Raw genomic sequence first — 24,945 nt, forward strand, 5'->3', positions numbered from 1 at the left:
GCCAAACTACAACATCCACACTGCTATTTTCAGCCCTGCTACTGCGAGACTGTCTACTCAGGTGGTAGGTTCGCTCCCACTTGCAGTGTAGACAGATACGAGAGGCCCAGATCCAGTTCTTGCCAGTGGGGGCTTTCCTCCCCGATCATGTGACTATAGGCCACGACAAGGCCTGCTGGGAAAGGGTCAGAAGGATAGAAAGGCAGACGGTGGTTCCAGTGTGTAGAGTGAACTAGAGAGATTCAGACTACCTGGAGCTTAGCAGAAGGACTTGGGAATCTCTGATACAAGGGGAGAGACTTTGGGTACGTCTATACTTATCTTCAGGTCCAGCGGTAAGCAATCGATCTTCTGGGTTCGATTTATCGCGTCTTGTCTAGACGCGATAAATCGATCCCAGATCGATCCCGGAAGTGCTTGCCGTCAACGCCGGTATTCCTGCTCCGCGAGAGGAGTACACGGAGTCGACGGGGGAGCCTGCCTGCTGCATCTGGACCCGCGGTAAGTTCGAACTAAGGTACTTCGACTTCTGCTACATTATTCATGTAGCTGAGGTTGCGTACCTTAGTTCGAAGTGGGGGGTTAGTGTGGACCAGGCCTTTGTGGCTATGTGTACATGACCGTGGTAAGTTGACCTACGTTACTCAACTCCAGCTACGTGAATAATGTAGCTGGAGTCGACGTAACTTAGATTGACTTACTGCAGTGTCTCCACCACGCTGGGTAGACGGGAGACACTCTTCCATCGACTTACCTTACTCCTCTCGTTCCCAGTGGATTACCGGGGTCAATCGGAGAGCGCTCTGCCGTCGATTTAGCGGGTCTTCACTAGACCCACTAAATCAACCCCCGGTGCATCGATCGTTGGAGCGTCGATCCTGCAGTAGTGTAGACATAGAATCATAGAATAGAATCATAGAATATCAGAGTTGGAAGGGACCTCAAGAGGTCATCTAGTCCAACCCCCTGCTCAAAGCAGGACCAATTCCCAGCTAAATCATCCCAGCCAGGGCTTTGTCAAGCCGGGCCTTAAAAACCTCCAAGGAAGGAGACTCCACCACCTCCCTAGGTAACGCATTCCAGTGTTTCACCACCCTCCTAGTGAAATAGTTTTTCCTGATATCCAACCTGGACCTCCCCCACTGCAGCTTGAGACCATTGCTCCTTGTTCTGTCATCTGCCACCACTGAGAACAGCCGAGCTCCATCCTCTTTGGAACCCCCCTTCAGGTAGTTGAAGGCTGCTATCAAATCCCCCCTCATTCTTCTCTTCTGGAGACTAAACAATCCCAGTTCTCTCAGCCTCTCCTCATAAGTCATGTGCTCCAGACCCCTAATCATTTTTGTTGCCCTCCGCTGGACTCTTTCCAATTTTTCCACATCCTTCTTGTAGTGTGGGGACCAAAACTGGACACAGTATTCCAGATGAGGCCTCACCAATGTCGAATAAAGGGGAACGATCACGTTCCTCGATCTGCTGGCAATGCCCCTACTTATACAGCCCAAAATGCCGTTAGCCTTCTTGGCAACAAGAGCACACTGTTGACTCATATCCAGCTTCTCGTCCACTGTGACCCCTAGGTCCTTTTCAGCAGAACTGCTACCTAGCCATTCGGTCCCTAGTCTGTAGCAGTGCATGGGATTCTTCCGTCCTAAGTGCAGGACTCTGCACTTGTCCTTGTTGAACCTCATCAGGTTTTTTTCTGCCCAATCCTCTAATTTGTCTAGGTCCCTCTGTATCCGATCCCTACCCTCTAGTGTATCTACCACGCCTCCTAGTTTAGTGTCATCTGCAAACTTGCTGAGAGTGCAGTCCACACCATCCTCCAGATCATTAATAAAGATATTAAACAAAACCGGCCCCAGGACCGACCCTTGGGGCACTCCACTTGAAACCGGCTGCCAACTAGACATGGAGCCATTGATCACTACCCGTTGAGCCCGACGATCTAGCCAGCTTTCTATCCACCTTACAGTCCATTCATCCAGCCCATACTTCTTTAACTTGGTGGCAAGAATACTGTGGGAGACAGTATCAAAAGCTTGGCTAAAGTCAAGAAATAACACATCCACTGCTTTCCCCTCATCCACAGAGCCAGTTATCTCATCATAGAAGGCAATTAGGTTAGTCAGGCACGACTTCCCCTTCGTGAATCCATGCTGACTGTTCCTGATCACTTTCCTCTCCTCTAAATGTTTCATAATTGATTCCTTGAGGACCTGCTCCATGATTTTTCCAGGGACTGAGGTGAGGCTGACTGGCCTGTAGTTCCCCGGATCCTCCTTCTTCCCTTTTTTAAAGATGGGCACTACATTAGCCTTTTTCCAGTCATCTGGGACCTCCCCCGATCGCCATGAGTTTTCAAAAATAATGGCTAATGGCTCTGCAATCTCACCCGCCAACTCCTTTAGCACCCTCGGATGCAGCGCATCCGGCCCCATGGACTTGTGCACGTCCAGTTTTTCTAAATAGTCCCGAACCACTTCTTTCTCCACAGAGGGTTGGCCACCTTCTCCCCATGCTGTACTGCCCAGTGCAGCAATCTGGGAGCTGACCTTGTGCGTGAAGACAGAGGCAAAAAAATCATTGAGTACATTAGCTTTTTCCACATCCTCGGTCACTAGGTTGCCTCCCTCATTCAGTAAGGGGCCCACACTTTCCTTGATTTTCTTCTTGTTGCTAACATACCTGAAGAAACCCTTCTTGTTACTCTTAACATCTCTTGCTAACTGCAACTCCAAGTGTGATTTGGCCTTCCTGATTTCACTCCTGCACGCCTGAGCAATATTTTTATACTCCTCCCTGGTCATTTGTCCAATCTTCCACTCCTTATAAGCCTCTTTTTTGCGTTTAAGATCAGCAAGGATTACACTGTTTAGCCAAGCTGGTCGCCTGCCATATTTACTATTCTTTCTACACATCGGGATGGTTTGTTCCTGCAACCTCAATAAGGATTCTTTAAAATACAGCCAGCTCTCCTGGACCCCTTTGCCCTTCATGTTATTCTCCCAGGGGATCCTGCCCATCTGTTCCCTGAGGGAGTCAAAGTCTGCTTTTCTGAAGTCCAGGGTCCGTATTCTGCTGCTCTCCTTTCTTCCTTGTGTCAGGATCCTGAACTCGACCATCTCATGGTCACTGCCTCCCAGGTTCCCATCCACTTTTGCTTCCCCTACTAGTTCTTCCCTGTTTGTGAGCAGCAGGTCAAGAAAAGCTTTGCCCCTAGTTGGTTCCTCCAGCACTTGCACCAGGAAATTGTCCCCTACACTTTCCAAAAATTTCCTGGATTGCCTGTGCACCGCTGTATTGCTCTCCCAGCAGATATCAGGGTGATTAAAGTCTCCCATGAGAACCAGGGCCTGTGATCTAGCAACTTCTGCTAGTTGCCAGAAGAAAGCCTCGTCCACCTCGTCCCCCTGGTCTGGTGGTCTATAGCAGACTCCAACCACGACATCACCCTTGTTGCTCACACTTCTCAACTTTATCCAGAGACTCTCAGGTTTTTCTGCAGTATCATACCGGAGCTCTGAGCAGTCATACTCCTCTCTTACATACAACGCAACTCCCCCACCTTTTCTGCCCTGCCTGTCCTTCCTGAACAGTTTATATCCATCCATGACAGTACTCCAGTCATGTGAGTTATCCCACCAAGTCTCTGTTATTCCAATCACATCATAGTTCCCTGACTGTGCCAGGACTTCCAGTTCTCCCTGCTTGTTTCCCAGGCTTCTTGCCTGTGAGTAGTTACAGAACTTGTGTTTTGAAAGGACATATGGGGTCTGTAGTGATCAATCTGCAAAAGCCAGACCCCAGGAAGGGAGACTTTCTTTTGGAAAATTAGATGTAAGTGTGAATACACCAGACCTAAGAGGGAAACTGAGGTATGGTGCATTCAGCTGCCCACACACAGACAATATATGGAGAGAAGAAGAGGTTTAGCAATCTGCTGAATCATTTTGAATAATTTATGTCCTATCAACTGTAGTGGAGATGCAGCATCTGTTCTGTGCCAGCAATTCTACAGAGCACTTCCTGGAAAGGGAAATGAAGCATAAATTATCCTCTGAAAAATCAGCTGAAAAAATCATGAGTTGGAATTTTACTGGGTTAAATATATCCAGCAAATCAGTTTGAATTTTTGATTCATCTACTTCCAGAAAAGAAGAGCAAATCCCAAAGTTTAATAAAGCAGTTTGCTTTCACACAAGATTAGGTCATTCAAATGTGCTGACGGCCTAAACTATAACAAAAGGAGACTGTTAAAGGAGAAACGGATGGTGCAAAAAATCTGCTCCATTTAAAAAAAACAAGAGTATATTTAGGTGTGTATCTGCCTGATAAGACATTAATAATATCTTGGGGACTTCTTGGAATATCAGTTCATGTGGTATTTGAGTGAACTTATTTTATTTCTTTCTTAGTCATTTTCTTTTACTCAGGGGCTAACCCCATGTTAAATGATTTTATGGGCTTCAGAATGTATTTGTCTGCTAGTCTTGCAAGCACAGGGATAGTACTGGAGATACCAGGGAAGGCACAAAAAATTCCACCAGAATACCTTTAGAACAGAAACACAATATGGGTGTGCTCTTTAGGGACAAAGCACACCTTTAGTTTGCTGTCTGAGTGAATTGGCTATTATGGGCCTGATTCTGATCGTACGTACATGGGTTTTACACTCCATTGTTGGCATCAGGTGACTGGTTACGCTGCTCTGTCAGAGATCAGAATTAGGCACAGTGACTTAAAAAGAGATCCTGATATGCGCTGCAAAATCTGTCTTTCTTTCCTATCCAAGATCAAAATGCCACATCTAATTCCATTTGTTGTTAATTTGGAACACGATAACCTGCACTATTACAGATATCAGGAAAAAGATGCTTTCGGGATAAAAATCATCTTTTTCCTAATAAAGTAATTTCCTTATCTGTGTGAGAGTATGGAAACTGAAAGCCTTTTGAAGACCTAATTTATTTCCCTTATTCATGTTATGTTTGCATTTCTCTCAGAGTAGGCAATGAAATTAGACTAGTCAGTTTCAATTTAGACTCTAGTCAATTTCTCTTTCAGGTTCTTATGAACTAACACCAGGGGTGGCTCCAGGCACCAGCACAGCAAGTGCGTGCCTGGGGCAACAAGCCGCGGGAGGCTGCCTGCCGGTTGCTGTGGGGGCGGCAGTCAGGGAGCCTTCGGCGGCATGCCTGTCGGTCCCGCGGCTTCGGCGGTAATTTGGCAGCGGGGATGCCAAAGGCGTGGGACTGGAGGACCTCCCGGAGGCATGCCACCGAATCCACATGACCAGCGGACCACCTACAGGCGTGCCGCCGAAAGCCACCTGACTGCTGTGCTTGGGGCGGCAAAAAACATAGAGCCACCCCTGACTAACACAAAGGTACAGTTGGGGGCAAGGACTTGTTGTGGTTTTCAGTCACTAGAGTGATGTACACAATATAAGTGGGGGGATGTGTTACATGCTTGCCAAGTGTGGTGTGTCCTTGTCAAGTGGCTAGTTCAAACACAGTAACAGTCTACTACTGCTACCAGGTAATGGAGCTATCCCTTTATCTTAAGCAGTAGAATTCTGTGCTGCATTGCTGAAAATCCTGGGTTCAAATCCTGGGATAAACATTTGAAGGTCATCAACAGAAAGATTAAAAAAAAAGAATTGCTTGTTACAGTTCATCTGCTTACAGGGCTGTATTCACTTTTGGTACTATATAAATAATAACATTGTTGCAAATGTAAAAGTACTCTTTGATTTATGGTAGCCGTCATCTTGAACTAATTAATGTGGGATTAGTAAGAAACTTTGCCCAAACAAACAGATATAGGAGGCTAAGAAATATATTCCCTTCTCTATGTATGCACAGAGCTCCCATTAGGAGTATATGGACTTTTGCCAGTGTAGATTGCAATGAGACTACATATACTAAAGCTGATGTATGCGAAAGAAATTATGAGATGAAGATTGCTTTTGAAAAAAAAAAGCAACCCTATCTCTGGGGCGGATAGTACCTAAGTTGTGGTTTCATTGCTGTCATCCTCTGCTGCTCTGTTTCCTCAGAGTGCTGTCCTCTGTGTCTCTGCACTATTGGAAACCTCTCTGAAAGAAAGCTAATGCAGATTGTATGGGACTTGCTGCAGTTTCTACAGCTATAAATCAAAGCCTATGTCAACAGCATGTCAGTGGCATGAAAGACTACCAGTTCCCCTCATGCTACGTTTTCTTCTAACAAACTCCCCCTTCATTTGCCTTTTTGTGATTGATGTATAATTCAGGAAGCAGGCACAGAAGACAGTGGTTTCTTAGCAGTAAAGCTTCATAGTCTAAAATAGTTGGTGGGCGTTTAGCACTGTAAAGCAACCAAACATCAATCCCATGAAGAGTCAGTGGGTCAGGTCACCCTTTCCCATTGAAAGGACCATAAGAATTGCCACAATGGATCAGAGTAGGGGTCTATCTAGGTCAGTGGCTAGAACCTGATGCTTTAGAGGAAGGTGCAAGCAACCCTGCAGTAGGCAATAATGGGATAACCTGCCCATGGGGACAGTTTCCTCCTGACCCTCATCACTTAGAGGTTGGTTTATGCCCTGAAGCAGGAGGGTTTAAGTGCTATCAAGAACCATTGTTTATTTTTGTAATAGTTACTATTATACCTCGGGAGATATATATATCCCTATAAGTATCTAAGCTAAGGAAATAGTATAGTGATATAAGCATCCAGCTGGATGGATAAAGACATGAAGGAGGGGCCCTATGGATGGAAACTCCACCTGGTTCTCTTCAATGAGTCTTCCCCATCCTGTTCCATTTTGAGCAGCATGATTTCTCCCTCCCCAGCAGAAGGACCAGCAGATCTCCCCCTGAACGGCTGTACTGGGTCCAGGGCCCCTTGTTAGCTGCAGGGGCACATCACTGCCATGGAATGAAAGCTGAGATTCTCAGGCCACCACAGGATTCCAGGAGCCTGAGTCTTTAAGGAAAGCCCCAAATATCACGAGATGCAGGATAAAATTGCAAGCGTAGGCAATGCTGCAATGGTCTCGCTCTGCTAGCGGCAAGGAAGGACTTCCCCTCCACACTTTCCTCATGCTGCCTCCCTTCTCCCCCTCCCCCCACCCCCCCGAAGCACTTCAAGAGAGCGGTGCTCTATAACGAGGAGAGTGCTGTGCAAAAGTTGATGCAGCCTCAGAAACGACTGGGCCTGGGTAAGGGCTGAGCTAGGGCTGAGTAAAGACCTCAGGCCCAGATCCGCAAAGATATTGAGGCTCCCACATCCCACTGAAATCAAGAGGAGTTTGGGCAATCTGTGCCTCCGAGTTTGGCCCAGAATATGTAACACTGGCATAGAAGTTGATTCCCTAGTAAAGGGAAAGTATTTATTTGCTGGGGAAAGAATGTCAGCGTTCACATTGCCCACTTGGGCCAGGCCAGCCAGTGAGAAGGATCTTCTCCTCCAGTGTTGCATGGGATTTATACTACGTCAGATTTCCAACATGCATCCTTCCACTGCCTCCCTGCTGCAGGGCAGCTGCCCCCGGGCCACCTTTCTGCTGGGGTGGCCACACACAGCCCTGATCATCTGAATAAAACCCATGTAGAAATGCAAGGGGGGATGACAGAGACAGAAACTGACAAAACTGAGTTGCTGCCAAAGAGAGAGAGCCTGGGAAAAGCGACCTGTTCAGAAATACTTAAGGAAGCACATATGGGATGAGGCAGATCGACTCCAAGCAGCACTGGCCTGAGAGACCCACTCTCGCTTTCAACCTGTAGTGATGTTTCTCTCCCGTGGTTAATGGTGAAGATGGACTTTGGCGTTCTGTCTATTGGGATTGGCTGATAGATGGGGTCTAACCCATGTATATGTGTGTCAAGCTATTTAGTAATATAAATAATACCTAGCTCTTACATAGGGCTTCCCCTCTGTGCTCTGCAAAGGAGAGTAGTATCATTAGCCCTATGTTGCAGATGGGGAAACTGAGGCACACTGAGGCAAAGAAATTTGTCTAAGGTCTCAGAGCCGGTCACTGGTAGAGCCAGGAAGAGAATGCAGCTCTTCAGAGTCCCAGGGCCTAGAGCCTCCCACTTCAATTCTTGAAAGACTTTGTGAGAAAGGGAGCAAAATCAGCTGCGCTTGCATCTGTGTGCGAAGCCTTTGTAATTCTCCGTTAAGCTTCCCCCCACCGAGATGAAGGTGGAAACAGCGCGGGACAGAGAACCAGACGCTGCCTCATTGTGTGGACTCAAGCAAGTCATGCGCCTGCTCCGTGCCTCAGTTTCCCCATTTGAAAATGGGTAGGGTGATCATAAAACCGACATCATTACTCTTCGTCGAAGCCTCTGAAATGCTCTGAGGAAGGGTGCTCCATTAAGTGCAAAGTACTGATATTTGCAATGAAACTGGTTCTGATCTGTTACACTGGTATCAATCTGCCATTGACGTTAACTGAGATGAGAACCTGGCCCATGAGCTGGACGTTACTGCATTAGCCAGTCTAGCAGGCAGCGTCGGGCGAAACCCTAGCTACCATCTCTGTAGCTCTGGCAGCGTCTCCTGCAATTGGCTGAAGCTGGGATTCCACTGGGAAACAGAACGCCCGACTGTACAAACTAACAATCTGACCTGGGAGTTCCAATCCCGTGGCCTTTGACATCGCACGGCTCTCCCACTAACACCAAATAGGAGTCACATGCCCATTGAAATGACAATCTACCCCCACAGCACCACCCAAGAAGAACGCTTTCTGCCTTTTTAAAAACAGCCCAAAAACAAATGAGACTCCCCTCCCCGCCAAGGGCTCATCCAATTGCCTGAGTCGTCAACAGCAGCGGCTGCCAACTCTCTAGATGTTGGTTGTCTGTCCAGCTCCCACTGTCAGCCAGGCGTCTCTGCTATTAGAAGGTCTGTTGGCTGCCCTGATCACGGGTTGGATCCCAGCTAGTTCACTTTGTTTTGAGGGGGAACGAACTGTGCTACTGAGTCACACCACAATTGATCGTCCTTAGGCTCCACAGGCATCTATAAATCCTCTGGCCTCTGCCATATGCCTGCCCAACAGCCGCTGTAAATCTCATCTTCGCTTCGCTCCATTGCAACAGTCAAGCTCCCCTGGTGCGATGCCTTGTACAATCAAGGCAAACAGTGTTCGTTGCACTGGGAACAATCCTTTATTATTGTGAACGTGGGGGGGAAGGTGGCAGGTTGTACAACCTGAGAGCAATTGGGACGAGCATTTTAGTGATAAATACATGCTAACTATCCCTTTCAGCTACTTTATTACTTTAAACCAATACCTGCCCTGATCTGTCGCAATGACGTTAGCCAACCTAGAAGTGTGTTGATTGGATAACTTCATTAACTAACTTAATTAAATGGATCTAGTCCAAGGTTGGCAGGCTCAAAACTGATCTACTATATGTTTTTATTTTTCTTATAGGTTTGCTTCAATCCATCTAATTTAATGTGGAAGAACTTTCTCCCCTAGGTCTTCATGCCGAATTCCCATTGACATTAATGGGAGTGCCACACAGCTGGGGAAAGTGAAAATTCCCCTATATATATTTTTGTATAGATGTGATAATGCTTCCCCCTTCTTCAGCCTCTCCTCCCCACCTAACGCTAATCTATATTGCTGCAGAGTGGTTGGACTGGGGGCATTTTGCAGAAGGATTCTGCACAAGTAGCTGCTTATTTTTGGGTTGAGAACCAACGATATGTACGGTGCTATATGACACAGTGGAATCCTGGACATCTTCTGTCCCAGAGAACTTAGGTTCAGATCCACAAAGGGATTCACAATGCCTGGCTTAGACACCTAGGCTGCCTATACAAGGCATGAGGAGAAAGAAGCACCAGAGGCCTGGTCTACACTGGGGGTGGGAATCGCTCTAAGATACACAACTTCAGCTACGAGAATAGCGTAGCTGAAGTCGACGTAGCTTAGATTGACTTAGAATCACTTACTCCGCGTCCTCGCGGCGCGGGATCGACGGCTGCAGCTGCTCCGTCGACTCCGCTTCTGCCTCTCGCCGAGCTGGAGTTCAGCAGTCAACGGGAGAGCGATCGGGGATCGATTTATCGCGTCTACACTACACGCGATAAATCGATCCCTGATAGATTGATCGCTACCCGCCGATCCGGCGGGTAGTGCAGACGTACCCTAAGAATGGGATCCACAAAGCCCAACAGCTTAAGCAACCTAAGCCAGCCAGTGGGAGATGCCAGGGAAAGGGGTGTGTCCAACCCAGACCCTTGTGTTTAGGCATCTAAAAACTCTATAGGTCGTAGGTTCTATTCCAGACTCTGCAATAGCCTTTCCTATGTATCCTGGGGTAATCATTTAACAGCTCTGCGGCTCAATTCCTTTAGCTGTAAACTGGAGAGGATACCAGCTTCACTAGAAGTTGTTAAGCTAAGGCAAAGGAGCCCGTAAGTCCGACTGAGACCCTCGGATGGGAAGTGCTAGAGAACCGTAACGTATTATTAATAGCGTTCGTTTATATAGTATTAGCAAACAGCTCTGCAGTGAGTAGGGATCCCAAAGGAAGGGATCCGGGCTACTCAAGAATGCTACATGCTGCACAGTGGTGGTTTTGGATTGCTCAGCCGTGGTTTCATTTTTTTAAAGCACAGCCTTTGTCTAGGCTTCCTGTTGAAACATTGGTGCAAAGTAACTTCACCTGGCACAGGTAATGACTGAGTTTTAATTATGACGCTAACAGTTGAATGAGACGCAGAATTAATTAGTCTGCCTTATTACATTTCAGTCCTACACGAGTAACATAAAGAGCAGGGGAGAGCCAAAATGCATAGTAAAGACATTGGGATTATACCCTTCTTTTTGATTTTTAAGCCAACAAAGGAAGATTTTCAGAGCTATTAACGTGGTGAGATCAGTGATCTCTTCCATTGATGGTCTGCAGCCGTGTTAAAAGTAGCCTGAGGTCAGCTAAGGAGAGTGCTGGACCTAATCTTGTTCAGATGGGGTCCTCTGGCTGATTTCCTTGCTGTGCTGTGCTCTTTACTTTTGCTTATAGTGTTGAAAACTAATATCCCAGCACTGTGCTAAGGTATGGATGGGTGGGTGAGGTTCTGTGGCCTGCAATGTGCAGGAGGTCAGTCTCAAAGTCCCGGCCCACAGGCCATCTGTGTCCCGAGAACCTCCCCACTGCGACCCGCGGAGGAGAGACGCATACAGCCACGCTGCCAGCAATGTCTGCGGCAGGCACTGCCCCCCGCAGCTCCCATTGGCTGGGGGAGAGAGACAGAGATATCATCACTCATCACCGGGCAGAGTCAGCCATGGAGACAGCATCACTTTTTTCCCCACAATGACTATAAACAAGTCAAAATACCGAACACAACTATCTGATGCACACCTTGCTGCAATCCTGAAGGTTTCAACTGCTCAGTCACTAAGGCCAAACAACAAACCAACAGAACTGAAGCTTTGCCAGGTGCCTGGCAAACACTAAAAACTCTCTGGCAGGCGAAGAATTATATAAAGCCGTATGACAGTTTTATTATTTCTAAGAAATTCAAAATAAAAAATATAATATAAATGTTTTCTTTTCTGAACACCATCTCCAGTGACATTATTGGCCCCCTGGGAGGATTTGAGGACTGGCACTGGCCCTAAGGTAAATTGAGTTTGAGACCCCTGGTCTACTCGATGATCATGATGGTCCTTTCTGACCTTAAAATCTATGAGTCTATATGCAGTATAGAGTCATTAATACATACCATTTGGGGAGAAAGGGGACAAGATACAATAGATAATTCAGATTCATTATGAAGTATCCCCTTTTTGCAGCAAAAAGAACAGGAGTACTTGTGGCACCTTAGAGACTAACAAATTAGCAGTTTAGATAGTTTAGTGTCCTTTTTCCTTTGTAGAGAGGCAAAGTTTGTCTTGTAAATGGCTTGTCTAGTTTTTGTAAAGCCTATCCATGAGATAGACTTTACAAAAAAGATATCCTTTTTGCAGCAGTAGCCGTCAATATGCACAAGCACACACACACACACACACACACACACACACTATAGATAGATAGATAGATATAAGATTATTTATATTATGCCCACTGTAAGAGAAAAGAGTGAAATAATGGACTCTATGCTACACATCACAGAGGGTGACTACTTTGATGGTTAGCAGTTATTGGGAGTCAGGACTTCTGGATTCTGCCCCTGACTCACTTGGGCAAGTCACTTCCCCTCTCTGTATCTCAGGGAACATCTATACTGCAATCAGAGTATGATTGCTACTTATGTAGACCAATAGTATAATTCAGGGTAAATGCAGGTAAACATCTCATTTGGGGAATACAGAGTTTAGTGTAAGTTTTTGTTTTTACCACTGTACCGTTGGTGTAGACATACCTAAACTAGCTTTAATCTAGCTAGCTCTGGTACCGGAGCAGTGAAGCTTGGGCTGTACAAGTCCACCCAGAACCCTGGGTAATTACTCAGGTGACTAGCGTGCGCTGACGCCAGTGCTTTGATGACTTCACTGCACCGGGCCCTGAGCTAGATGGATTAAAACTAGCTCAGGTATGTCTACACGAGCTGCAATCACACCCTGTGACTGCAATACAGACAGCCTCAATTTCTTCATCTGCAGCATGAGTCCAATGACCAGGGCCGGCTCCAGGCACTAGCCGAGGAAGCAGGTGCCTGGGGCGGCACATTCTAAGGGGCGGCATTCCGGCTAATCAGGGGGCGGCAGTTCTGCAGGTCCGCTTTTTTTTTTTGCTTCGGCAGTTCGTCGGCTGGCTTTTCTTTTTTTGCTTGGGGGGCCAAAAAAGGTAGAGCCGGCCCTGCCAATGACAGCACCTAGCTACTGTACGGGGGTGCTGGGAGAATTGACAAATGTTTGCAAAAACGCTCTAATGTCCCTGCACGAAAGACACTCCAGAAGTGTCAACTATGATTGCACTCTTTACCCTCGCACGTTTATTCCTGTTCTAAATGGGACCTACACGAAACTCCCCAGCCAACTTCAGCTGTGTCTCTCTTGTGTAAAACAATTCAAGGTGCACCAGGAGGGCTGCGTGCTAACTGAAGCACTGCCACGATTAAATTGCATGAAAGACCCCTGGTGTTTTCCCATTCATTTTGCAGGATAAGCAGGGAGGTACTTCTGTTGTCATTCCTTCAACTTTGTGTGCACTTTTCCTCCGAGGAAAATGAAATTCTTGCCTTAGCAATGGCGCCAGCGTGCCAGAACTCCACTGACCTCTATAACCACACAAGATTTAGGGGTTGCTTTATTTCAGCTGTAATGAGGCTTTGTAAACCACTAAAAGCCAAATGTTTTATTCTCCTTTAACTCTTAGTAGATCATGGGAAATAAATAACAGAACAAAGGTTACGGCTGTGCTTTCAGTTGAATTGAAAATTCTCTTTAAATAACCCAACATCTGAAGTGGGTTAAATAATGGCATTGAATTCAGGTGGACGCTGAGTGACACAAAGGGAAATTGGCCCTGGTCTCACTCTGAAAAGCAAGGACCAAGCTGGGCAGGGATTTGGGGAAATGTGCTAATTTGCATGGAGTGAAATTCATCCCTCTGCAGACGGCTCGCTTTCCTGCCGTCCTTACACAGGCACAACTGCTATTGGCATCAGGGAGTGAGGACTCCAAGACTAGACCAATGGAGAGTCTTTAAGGAGAAACATGGTTTCCTCCACTTAAAGGAGCCCAAACTTTTCAGGCTGGGATTCATTGTCAGTGACAAGCTTTTGCTTGTGAAATCTTGTCGGCTTTATGGTTGGCTCCCTCAGCCTGGTGAAATTTACACCAGTACAGAAGGCTAGCACTAGGCGTAGGCATTATTGGGGCATTATTCACTAGTAAACACTATTCAGTTATGACATTCCCTGAGAAATAAACCAAAGGAAGGCTTGTGTTCCCTCCTCTTTGATTCATGTTTGCTAAATCAAAGTCTATTTGACTACTAGGGCCATAGTCTGTTTAAGATCATGCTACTATCATTGCAATTAAAGGCCCGATCCTGCTCCCATTGAAATTCATGGAGGGTTTCTCATTGTCTTCAATGGGAACCCAGAACAAGCGCTGAGGAATCTCATATGCCAGACTGATTTACAGGTCAACATATACAAGGTTCTGATGTCACCCCAAAACCTTAATTCAGATTAAAAAATAGAAATATCAGGGACCTCATGGATTTTAATGGCTGTAAAGAACAGATATCAACAATGAGAATTTAGGAGGAACAATAATAAAGTTGTTGTTTCTAAACAGAGCACTTTCTTTAAGAGAAGACTTTTTAAAGACGATTTTCTCTTTAACTATATCCCGCATTCTAAATCCAGCTTCCACCATAGCTGGAAACAACTGAGAATGTATTGGCAGGAATATAGAGAGACAATCATGTTTTAAGAAACTTCTCTTCAACTGTGTTGCAAATAACACCGATTCCCTAAATTTGCACTTCGTACAGTAGTCTAAGCACCTGTGAAAATGGACAGACCAGGCTTCCTAGACTCAGGGTTTGTCTACGCTATGGAGACTACACTGGGGCAGTTATGCCAGGATAGCCCCTTAGTGTAGACACAGCCTACACTGACAGAAGTGGTGTTTCTGTCAGTGTTTGAACACCACCTCCCCAAACGAAGTTGGCTACATCAACAGAAGTTCTTGTCTATCAACACAATTGCATCTACACTGGGGGTTATGTTGACATAGCTATGTCTGTCAAGGGTATGGGTTTTTTTTAACATCCCTGACCAACTTAGCCATGCCTGTTATAACTTTAAAGTGTAGACCAAGCTTGAATGTTTGTTAATCTCTTATCAATCAGATGAAAGGGAATCTGGCACATGTGCTATTTAAGGGTTCCATAATTCAGCTGGGCAACTTGTAAGTAGAGAAATTCTTCCAAGATCACAGGAATTAATGCAGCCACCATTCTGCCCGCATTATGTAATGACTAAGCAATGGCGACGTCAGTACTTAGAGCTTGGGTGAGCCAATTAATTTTGAACAACTGGAAACATCTTGCCACGGGCTTAATTTACTGCATGGTTGAGTATGGTATGTGTGGTGATCAAACAGGGGGAAATGGCAGAGTGATGGCACAGAGTCAAAGAGATGGGGAGGATTTTATTAAATACCTTCCATTGACCATCATGATCAGGAACCTAATATGGCGCTCTGTGCTTGTATATGGCTCTATACACCCACACAGAGACCCAGATCCTGCCCTGAGGAGCTTACAGTCAAAGAACTGAGCCCTGTCACTGCCTCAGCAGAGCCCATCCACATGTAACCCTGTTTCTTGGGGTTTGGCTTTATTGATCATTCAATATAATATTACAGAAACCGAAAGCTTGGCTGTGCCTAGAGCTCCCCCAAGCTCTTCTCTGTCCTTGCCTCCCTTAAGGACTGCATCTATAGTCAGGATAAGGAGACGCACCTGCCACAACAAGCCAGCATGAATCAATCGGCATTGCCCTGCAGGGCTCAACACCTGCTAACAGGGCAGATCAATAGCAGAGGGCTACCCCTGGGTTACAGGCCTGTTTCTGCATGGCTTGCCTGGATGGCTTGGAGACATCTCTCTATGGATCTGAGAACGGCCAGGCAGTGTTTCTCTGATGCTGTGAGTCTACGAGGCCGGACTTGTTCATTTATAAAAGCCGTATGTTTTTATCACTGGTTATTCTGTTCTGAGGAATATTCACCAGGAAAGGTTCAACTTTCACAGCTTCTTGGGAGACTTTATAGACATCAAGGGGGTTGTTCCCTCTACCCCTCTCTCATCATGGGTGACCCTTCAGCACAGCAGAGGACTTAGTGTTCGGTTCCCTCTGATTCATATGCCCTTGTGAGCTCACTGATTACCTCCAGCATTGACCTCCTCTTTCTCCTCTCTCTCGTATTGTCGGGGAAATCCCTCTTTTACACATATTGCTTCCCCATCAGTTTAGAGCTCCCCTCCTTCCTACAGATCCCGCGGATCCTGAATTACTCCCTGCTATTTAAGCCTTGCCTTTTTCTCTATAGCCTTTGGCTGACACCGTACTGAAGTGCATTGGCTAGAACTCCACATCTCAGAGTGTACTACCTACGCCTGCTTCCCGATGCATAGACAGAGTGCTGGCGCATGGCTTAGATCAAGTGTTCTTCTCGGCGCAGAGGAGAATAAAAAGCCATGGCTCACAGATAGGGGTGTCATGGAGGAGAGAGTATGTGTTTCTCTACTCCCCCCCCAGTTCCCCCCAGGGTCAGTCTGTAAGTCATCTACCAGCATTGGGATGCTCTCCCTGATATTGTCACCACTGCCACCACCAAAAAACCAGTAGGGCTCAGCAAGAAAGTGAATACTGAGCCGGTCAGCCCTAGTTTTACTGACACTCTCCCTCCAGGCCAGGTGGGCAGGAAAAAGCACAGAGGCTGGAGATCCCTGCTCATCCAAACCCACTGTCAGTTTTACCGTGGGAGGAATGGGAAAGTCAGGCCCTTGACCCCTCCCATCAATGAAATGAGCATCACGAGCTGGAATTGCAGGATCTCCCATCAGCTGGGTAGGAATCATCTCATCTCTGGCAACCTACATTTGTTTTTTTCTTCTTGAATACAGGAGATGGAGCTTTAGACAGTCGAGAATTCGAAGCCCTTTAGTGCTTGCGTCCACAGCTACAGTAACTGGCAAGCAGGCTTTCCCACACTTCATTCCTGACTGAGTGGAACCCCGCTTTGCCTGGGAACTGGAAAAAGAGTGCTAATGTCTCTATTTATGCTATAATGTGGTGACAAGCCTTGGTTGTTAGTCTCTTCATTGCCAGGCTGTAATATGCGGAAATGGTTTTGAAATTCCACAGTGGTTTTCTCTCAAATTGCCCACAAGTGACTGAATTTGGACCACCAACCTTAGCTGGCTAACGTCCTGGTTGCTCTGAAAACCTGTTCCAGAAGGGAGGGGCATTTGAAAATGGGTAGTCTGATTTTTTTGGCAGGGAGGAAGGATCTTTATCTTTCTGAAGAATTATGACTGTCTTTAAGTCTTTGCTAAGTGTGCTATGGTTCTCGTCTTTATAGGCTTCTTTAATGGATTCACCTAGACCAGCAATCAAACCCTACATTCCCATTAAAAAGGACTACATCATTGCTTTCTATAGAATGGTCCACTACATGCCCAATAGAGTGGAACAAGAAAGTCACAACAACAGAGGAGAGAATCACAAGTGGGCAATTTCTACCCTCAGTTATACGTTGCACTCCATCCCAAAGAAGTCAGTGAGCTTGCACTGGTGTATCTGAAGGCAGCATTTTGCCCTATGAATATGGTAAACTACCTCCACTGACACTCGTCACCTCATGGACTCAGCTGTATGTTGTATCCCTTGCTATATAAAGAAATTCTTGGAGAGGCAATGTTATCTCATGGTTAGAGCAGGGTAGATGGGGAGATAGGATTCCTGGGTTCTGTACATGGCGCTGGTTTATTTTTGACAGCAAAAGAGATTCAACACCTTTTGTCCACCAATCTAGCTGGATATTCTTATTTTCATTGCAGCCAAAACCTTTGCTATTCTAATTGATATAAATATCTAACCCTTTTTAAATCTGACTACTCTATTTGCATCAATACTATCTTGCAGCAGTGAGTTTCACAGGTTAACTATGTACAGTAAAAGCTGTGTTATCCAGCACTCGATCAACCAGAAAGCTCTATTAACCGGCATTTCTGATCTCTCCCAATACAAATCTTCAATCTAGTAACCGGGACGAGTATACGGCCCAGGAGGTTATGCAATTGCACATTCTGCCTATACTTTTCTGCAAAAGAGGCAGAAGACAAGTAAGCTGATATCAGAGATTTATTCAAAAAAGCAGCTTCCAGGGTGTGTCATAGGGTCATTACAGATTCAGCCCAATCTTTTACACCTGCTACATCTACAGTGATAGTTGATGTTGATAACGATGACCCTAAGGCACTGCAAGATCCTGAAGTGCCTTCTGAATCATCAAAGAAAGTTTAAATTATGTTCAGTACAGTTTCAGTGTTAAGTGTAATTTTAGTGATCTGGGTGTACGCCATGCGCTGCCCAGAGTGATAACCTACTGTATAGAAAACTTTACCTGTATACATCTAAGACCAATGCTCAAACCACCGAGCTATCCCTCCCCCCTCTACACTGCTATCATTTTCATTTACCTCCAGGAAGCTCCAGAAAGGGTTCTTTTCTGGATCCCCATGCTGCCTTCACCCTGCAGGACAAGTTCCAGCTGTGTTAGCCATCTAGGAGAAAGGAAAACATGTGAACCCTGAAACACATGTCATAGCAAGGAGGACTACCTAGTACCACTTCTGCCCACTGCTGGGTGTCTTGCACCTTCCTCTGAAGCACCTGGTACTGGACCCTGTCAGAGACAGGATACTGGGCTAGATGGACCATGGGTCTAACCCAGTCTGGTAACTTCTGTGTTCAAGACTGTGCCACGAACATGTTCTATGAAGACAGGATACAGGGTTATGTAGGCCAGTGGTCTGATCCACCATGACAATTTGTGTTTCCAAATAAGAGGGGCTGAGAGATCCATGATGTACGGGTTCTGGGGATAGGGCTTCAAAACAGAGTAAATATGACTTCCCATAATAACTCTCAAGAACCTTTTCCGTCCAATATAATCCCACATATTAAAAGTAGCTGGACTCTTAAGAAATAGCTCTCCATACACTATTAATTCTTTATGGTGGGGACATTGTCATGCGATTGGTTGATTTTTACGACTGTGAAGCAACATGTTGTGACAAATTGCCCTACCTGGATTTTCTCTCCAGCGTGGAGTCCTGAGGGGGCAAGCCCTTCTGCTGCTCCCCAGCCTTCAGCCTCCCCCCAGGAACCACTTGCAGCTTCCTGCATGGATCTCCTGCAGTCTCCTGGTCTCAGGCACCTCTCACCTGCCAAAACCCTCCCTCCCAGACAGAGCTGGGACAGAAATGGTCAGTTTTCGGAATGGAGAGAGGTAAATAATGGTGTCCCCCAGGGGTCTGTACTGGGACCAGTCCTATTCCACATATTCATAAATGATCTGGAAAAAGGGGTAAACAGTGAGGTGGCAACATTTGCAGAGGATACAAAACTGCTCAAGATAATTAAGTCCCAGGCAGACTGTGAAGAGTTACAAAAGGATCTCATAAAACTGGGTGACCGGGCAACTAAATGGCAGATGAAATTCAGTGTTGATAAAAGCAAAATAATGTGCATTGGAAAACATAATCCCACCTATACATATACAATGATGGGGTCTAAATTATCTGTAACCTCTCAAGAAAGAGATCTTGGCATCATTGTGGAGAGTTCTCTGAAAACATCCACTCAATGTGCAGCGGCAGTCAAAAAAGCGAACGGAATGTTGGGCATCATTAAGAAAGGGATAGATAATAAGACAGAAAATATAATTTTGCCTCTATATAAATGCATGGTACGCCCTCATCTTGAATACTGTGTGCAGATGTGGTCTCCCCATCTCAAAAAAGATATATTGGAATTGGAAAAGGTTCAGAGAAGGGCAACCAAAAATGATTAGGTGTATGGAACAGTTTCTGTATGAGGAGAGATTAATAAGACTGGGACTTTTCAGCTTGGAAAAGAGACGACTAAGGGGCAATAAAATAGAGGTCTATAAAATCATGACTGGCGTGGAGAAAGTAAATAAGGAAGTGTTATTTATTCCTTCTCATAACACACAAACTAGGGATCACCAAATGAAATGAATAGGCAGCAGGTTTAAAAAAAACAAAAGGAAGTATTTCTTCACACAACGCACAGCCAACCTGTGGAACTCTTTGCCAGAGGATGCTGTGAAGGCCAAGACTATAACAGGGTTCAAAAAAGAGCTAGATAAATTCATGGAGGATAGGTCCATCAATGGCTATTAGCCAGGATGGGCAGGGATGGTTTCCCTAGCCTCTGTTAGCCAGAAGCTGGGAATGGGCAACAGGGGATGGATCACTTGATGATTACCTGTTCTGTTCATTCCCTCTGGGGCACCTGGCATTGGCCACTGTCGGAAGACAGGATACTGGGCTAGATGGACCCTTGGTCTGACCCAGTCTAGCCGTTCTTATGTTCTTATCTCACCTGCCCTTTTCCTGATTGACTCCATCTGGGCTCTAAGGCAGCTCTGCTTCACCAGGTCTCTCTGTCTCCTCTCACATCCTGCTGGTGCCCTCTTCTAAGCCCATTTGTGGTCAGCTGACAAGTCACAGGTGCATTGGCCTCTTCCCTCTTAAAGACCCACTGCCGGCCAATGACACATGTACTCTGCCTCTGTATGCCTCCATGCTGCGAAGATACTAATAAACAAAAGTCCTACTGTGTAATACCTGGCCCCTATCTTCTTCTGACCTATTTCTCTTATCACCCACAATATTCCTTCACCCAGCTTCTCCCTCATAGTCTTAGGTCTGTCAACACTCCAGAGCATGGGTTCTCCCGGGGTGTAGAATAACACCTCTCAGCTGGTGCTGTTAGTTATACCAATGGGCGTGGCACAGAGGGAGGTTGTTTTTTAGTAACAGTTTATCTTGGGGGCAGGGTGGTTTATTTACATTTTTATGTTGTTTTTTGCTGTGAATTTAGACTGGGATTTTCAAAAGGACCTAAAGGAGTTAGGTGCTCAGCTCCTATTGAATTTCAAAATCCTATTGAAAAATCCTAATAGTCTATTAGGTCTAAATTTTTCCTGAGAGTCAATCTGCATTTACTGTTTCTTATTTGGAATGGATGTCATTGGGAGGCCAACTGGGCCACCTTTATGCACTTTGCATCCACATAGTCCCACTGATTGCAATGGGACTACTCACTTGAGTAAACTCTACTCAGTATGATAGTTACAGACTCAAGGCCTGAGAGAGGATAAACATTGGGGCCCCAAATATTATTTTTGTAGACTCGTTTTCCATAATATATCCACATAAGTTTGTCCAGACTAGGAAAATCATCGAGTTTAGCTAACACAAATGAGTTAAGCCTGACTTCAATTTGCCCATTTTTTCCTAGCGTAGACGCAAGATGCTCAAATTTTAGCATCTCAAGTTATAACTAGGTTCTTTCTGACTAAAATCAAACTAAAGGTGTTACCCAATGAACGCTAGGCAAAGTGGTCAGGTTAAGGTCAGGCAGAACTAGTTCATATTAACTCAGCCTGACCTAAACTTGGCCTTTTCCCTACTCCAGACAAAGCCAAAGAGACCAGATCCTCTTTTCTCTTTTAGATCTAGGGAATACACAACCTTTGCCAGTTCTTTAGGTGGCGCACCGTAGGGTGTTACAATAGCAGGCTCAGAAACTAACAGTAGTTGTTATGCAAACCTGATGAGGACCTGCAATGAGAACCCACCGGGTGAGGCGCTTGTCATGGAGATGAGAAATAAGCCTCATGATGGTAAATGAAGTGAATCTACCAGCTGAAGGAAGGGGTCTGTGTTATCATATGCAGTGCTGCTGTAGCCATGTCAGTCTTGGGATATTAGTGAGGCAAGGTGGGTGAGGTAATATATTTTATTGGACCAACTTCTGTTGGTCAGAGAGACAAACTTTGGAGGACCTGAGGAAGAGCTCTTTGCACGCTTAGCCTGTAGCCTAGTTTGCAGAACCTCCATGACTGGTGAGTCCAGGACAAGACATACACGCCCTGTGTGGCATGGCAATACAGGATAACTCAAACTGGTTAGTTAGTCTGGGATCAAGACAGCCAGGGAGAACTACAGTGTCTTGTCTATGAACTTTAGAATCCCCTCTAGACTCAGTTCAAATGAGTCCTGCCCCTTCTCTACCCTAGAGGAGATGAGATGGTCTGTTGCAGAAAAAGTAGCATTAGCAACAACATTCAGTTGGGGCTATGACTTTACCAAAAGTTCGGGGATGTCCGAATCTGGTGTTTTGAACCAGGCCCTTCCCTAAAATGAAGATAATTGAAATGGCTCTTTACTGCGGTGTTTAAATGACCAATTTTGGAAACCGCACTGTCCTGCTCCAAACAAGCTCTTCCATACTTTGAGAAGAGCTTTGAGAAGAGCTGCCCTGACAAACACAAACCATTCCAGACCTGCTGATGATCACGTGGAATAGGCCAGACTCACTCACTTTTAATATCTGTACGTTCTGCGTTAGCAGCAGCAAGAAGTTTCTGTTCTTAAGCGTCTGGCCTCCAGCGCCAGTGTTAATGTTATTTTGATAGAAAAGCACCTGTTTAGATCCAGTATCATATTCCAAAAGCAGACAGATCATGTACCGAATGGCAGCCCGTCTCTGCTGATGACATGTACAGCAACAGAGAAATTGTGAAGATCAATTTTACACCTAATTTAACATGAGCTAATATGTCTATGTGAGTTTCCTACTGTAATAGAGTTCCACTCGGTCTCTGACAACGATTTCCTTTTTTGTCTAGGACGCTCTTTACAACGTCTTCAAAGCCTTTTCGGGTTTCTTATTTTAACTCCTTACTTGCCAGGCTAGTATTGTTTATACTTGACAGTATTTTGTAAAGAACAGCTGAGCCCTCATGAAGAGATTTCAGAAAAAGCCTGGTTAGAACCCAATATCTCTGTGAATCCTTGCTTATTGGCATCTTTGTTTGCTTGTTATTCTTACTCAGGGGGGTTTGGTCAATGTAAAATTTGGCCCTGATCCTGCAAATACATGTGCCTAATTTTAAACAGATGAACAGTCCCACTGATGCCAAGAAACAGCGCTCCTTGGACTGGAAGCTCTTTGAGGCAGGGACATTTTCTTATTGCACTGTCTGTAGTGCTATGAAAGCAAGGATGAATATTAAAGATCCTGTTTTATTGCGACTCTCCCGAGTAATAAAATTAAGGTGAGGAAAAAAAACAGAGAAAATGTGAGAAACACATATAGTTTGCTTTGTCTAGGATGATTTTCAGGAAGCTAACTATGCAGTTCCAATGAATCTGTGACCGGACAGCCTTCCCAACCTACCCTACAGACACAGCCCACACAATATTAAAGTCCTCTTCTTGGAGGTCAACTTTATTAGCAAACAAAACAATAATACGATGGCATAAAGATCGGCTGAAGCCTTCTTCCCAGGCTTAGCTACACCTAGTAATCCTCCCCCTGGACTCTCAGCCCACACCTTAGATCTTCTCCCCCCAAAAGTCACTCCCACCTCCATAAACCGCTTAACCCTTTCCCAGCAGGATCAACGCCTTCCGACAGAGTGGGGCTGTTTCAAGACTACACCACTAACTTGTAATTAACTCTAAACACAGGTTGTGTACTGGGGGTCAAATCCTTCTCACTTTACCCACCCCCATCCCAATGAGTAGTATCCATCTGAGGAAGGCAAACAGGATTTGGTTGTGTCTACCGCCCCATGCATGGCATTGAAATGCAAACCTCAGGTCAGGGAGTTAATATACTTCTAGTGAACGGCTGAATTTACGCACTGTAAAACCACACTTTCTAAAATGTAACTGCAATGCCATCTGTCCTGCAAACTTGCACATCACTAGCATCCATTGCAGAATTGGGGCTCATTATTTTTAAATACGGAGTAAGATTAAATTTCTGGTGCATCAAAGTGCAATCCCTTCCATACAATCCAACATCCAATCCCATCTGGAGGGAAACAGTTCAGTCCCTCATGTTCTAATCACATACACCAATACTTGGAGATCCTCCTGTCTCTGCAGCACATCACAAGCATCCAACCAAATATGCTGAGGTCTTCGTATCATCATAGAATCATAGACTATCAGGGTTGGAAGGGACCTCAGGAGGTCATCTAGTCCAACCCCTGCTCAAAGCAGGACCAACCCCAACTAAATCATTCCAGCCAGGGCTTTGTCAAGCCTGACCTTAAAAACCTCTAAGGAAGGAGATTCCACCACCTCCCTAGCTAACCCATTCCAGTAACTCCATATCTCCAAGAGCAGAGAGGAGATACAAGTAAGCAGAAGGCGATGCAAATTGGTCCTTCTTCCATAGCTGGGGGTGGGGAGAGTTTCCCTTTTCCTGGGAGGGCCTTTTCGTAAAGCTTGAGCCACCGGGAAAAATTCAGTCTGCCTCTTGGATTCCCATGTCCATCGTATGGCTTCTGGGATTATGCTACAGATGTTGCCTACAGCAAACGTGTCAGGATACTGCAGCGTGGTGTCACAGCTGGCCATCCCATTAATAGCAACAATATTTGGTCTGAGCTGTTTTAATTGAAACCATGGCTGTGGGAGCTTTTGTTATGATGATTATTTGATTTTGTTTTTAATCTTACGCAAATGTGTTCCACTCCATCTTCCCCTCCTTCTTGTACAATGGTTATTACTTTAGGACATCTGGTTTCACAGCTCTGCGCAGGCATATTTCCACCATATAGTTCCTCGCTTGTTGACAGGGCAGAATTTTTTAATATGGGGTTACTATCATCCAGACTTCCTTCACCTCCTCATTTACGTGACGGATACCGCTAAATGGTCCCTCAGTGCCTCTGGCTTCAGTCCACGGGCCCAGTTTTATTAGCTCCCATACAAGACACCTAGATGTCTGATTTTCCGCTCCCCGTCCCTCTTACATGTAATCCAAGCTGTAAACAGGAACAGGACCAAAATGCCTTTTTTAAAATAGTCTGTTCCATAGAGACAAGCCTGGTGGGTTCAAGAGTCTGAGGGCTACGTGCCATGTGAACCTAATGCCAAGAGGACATCCCTCTGATTCCCGACTGAGGCTTTGGGACAATCAAAACAGAGCCAGCTCCCAGACCATAAGGATTTACCTGGAGCACAGGACCTGCTGAGACAGGACTGTGGGAGGTTAGTTGGTGCATCCTGGAGCCCCATGCTATGCAGATGTGATCAGTAAAGCAGAGAGATACGTACCTCGCTGTTCCCGCTCAGCACTTTGATCTGGGAAGCTCCCAGTAAACAAGGCCGCAGGAGGGAAATCC

This window comes from Malaclemys terrapin, chromosome 10 (assembly GCF_027887155.1).
Source record: "Malaclemys terrapin pileata isolate rMalTer1 chromosome 10, rMalTer1.hap1, whole genome shotgun sequence".
Taxonomy (NCBI): domain Eukaryota; kingdom Metazoa; phylum Chordata; order Testudines; family Emydidae; genus Malaclemys; species Malaclemys terrapin.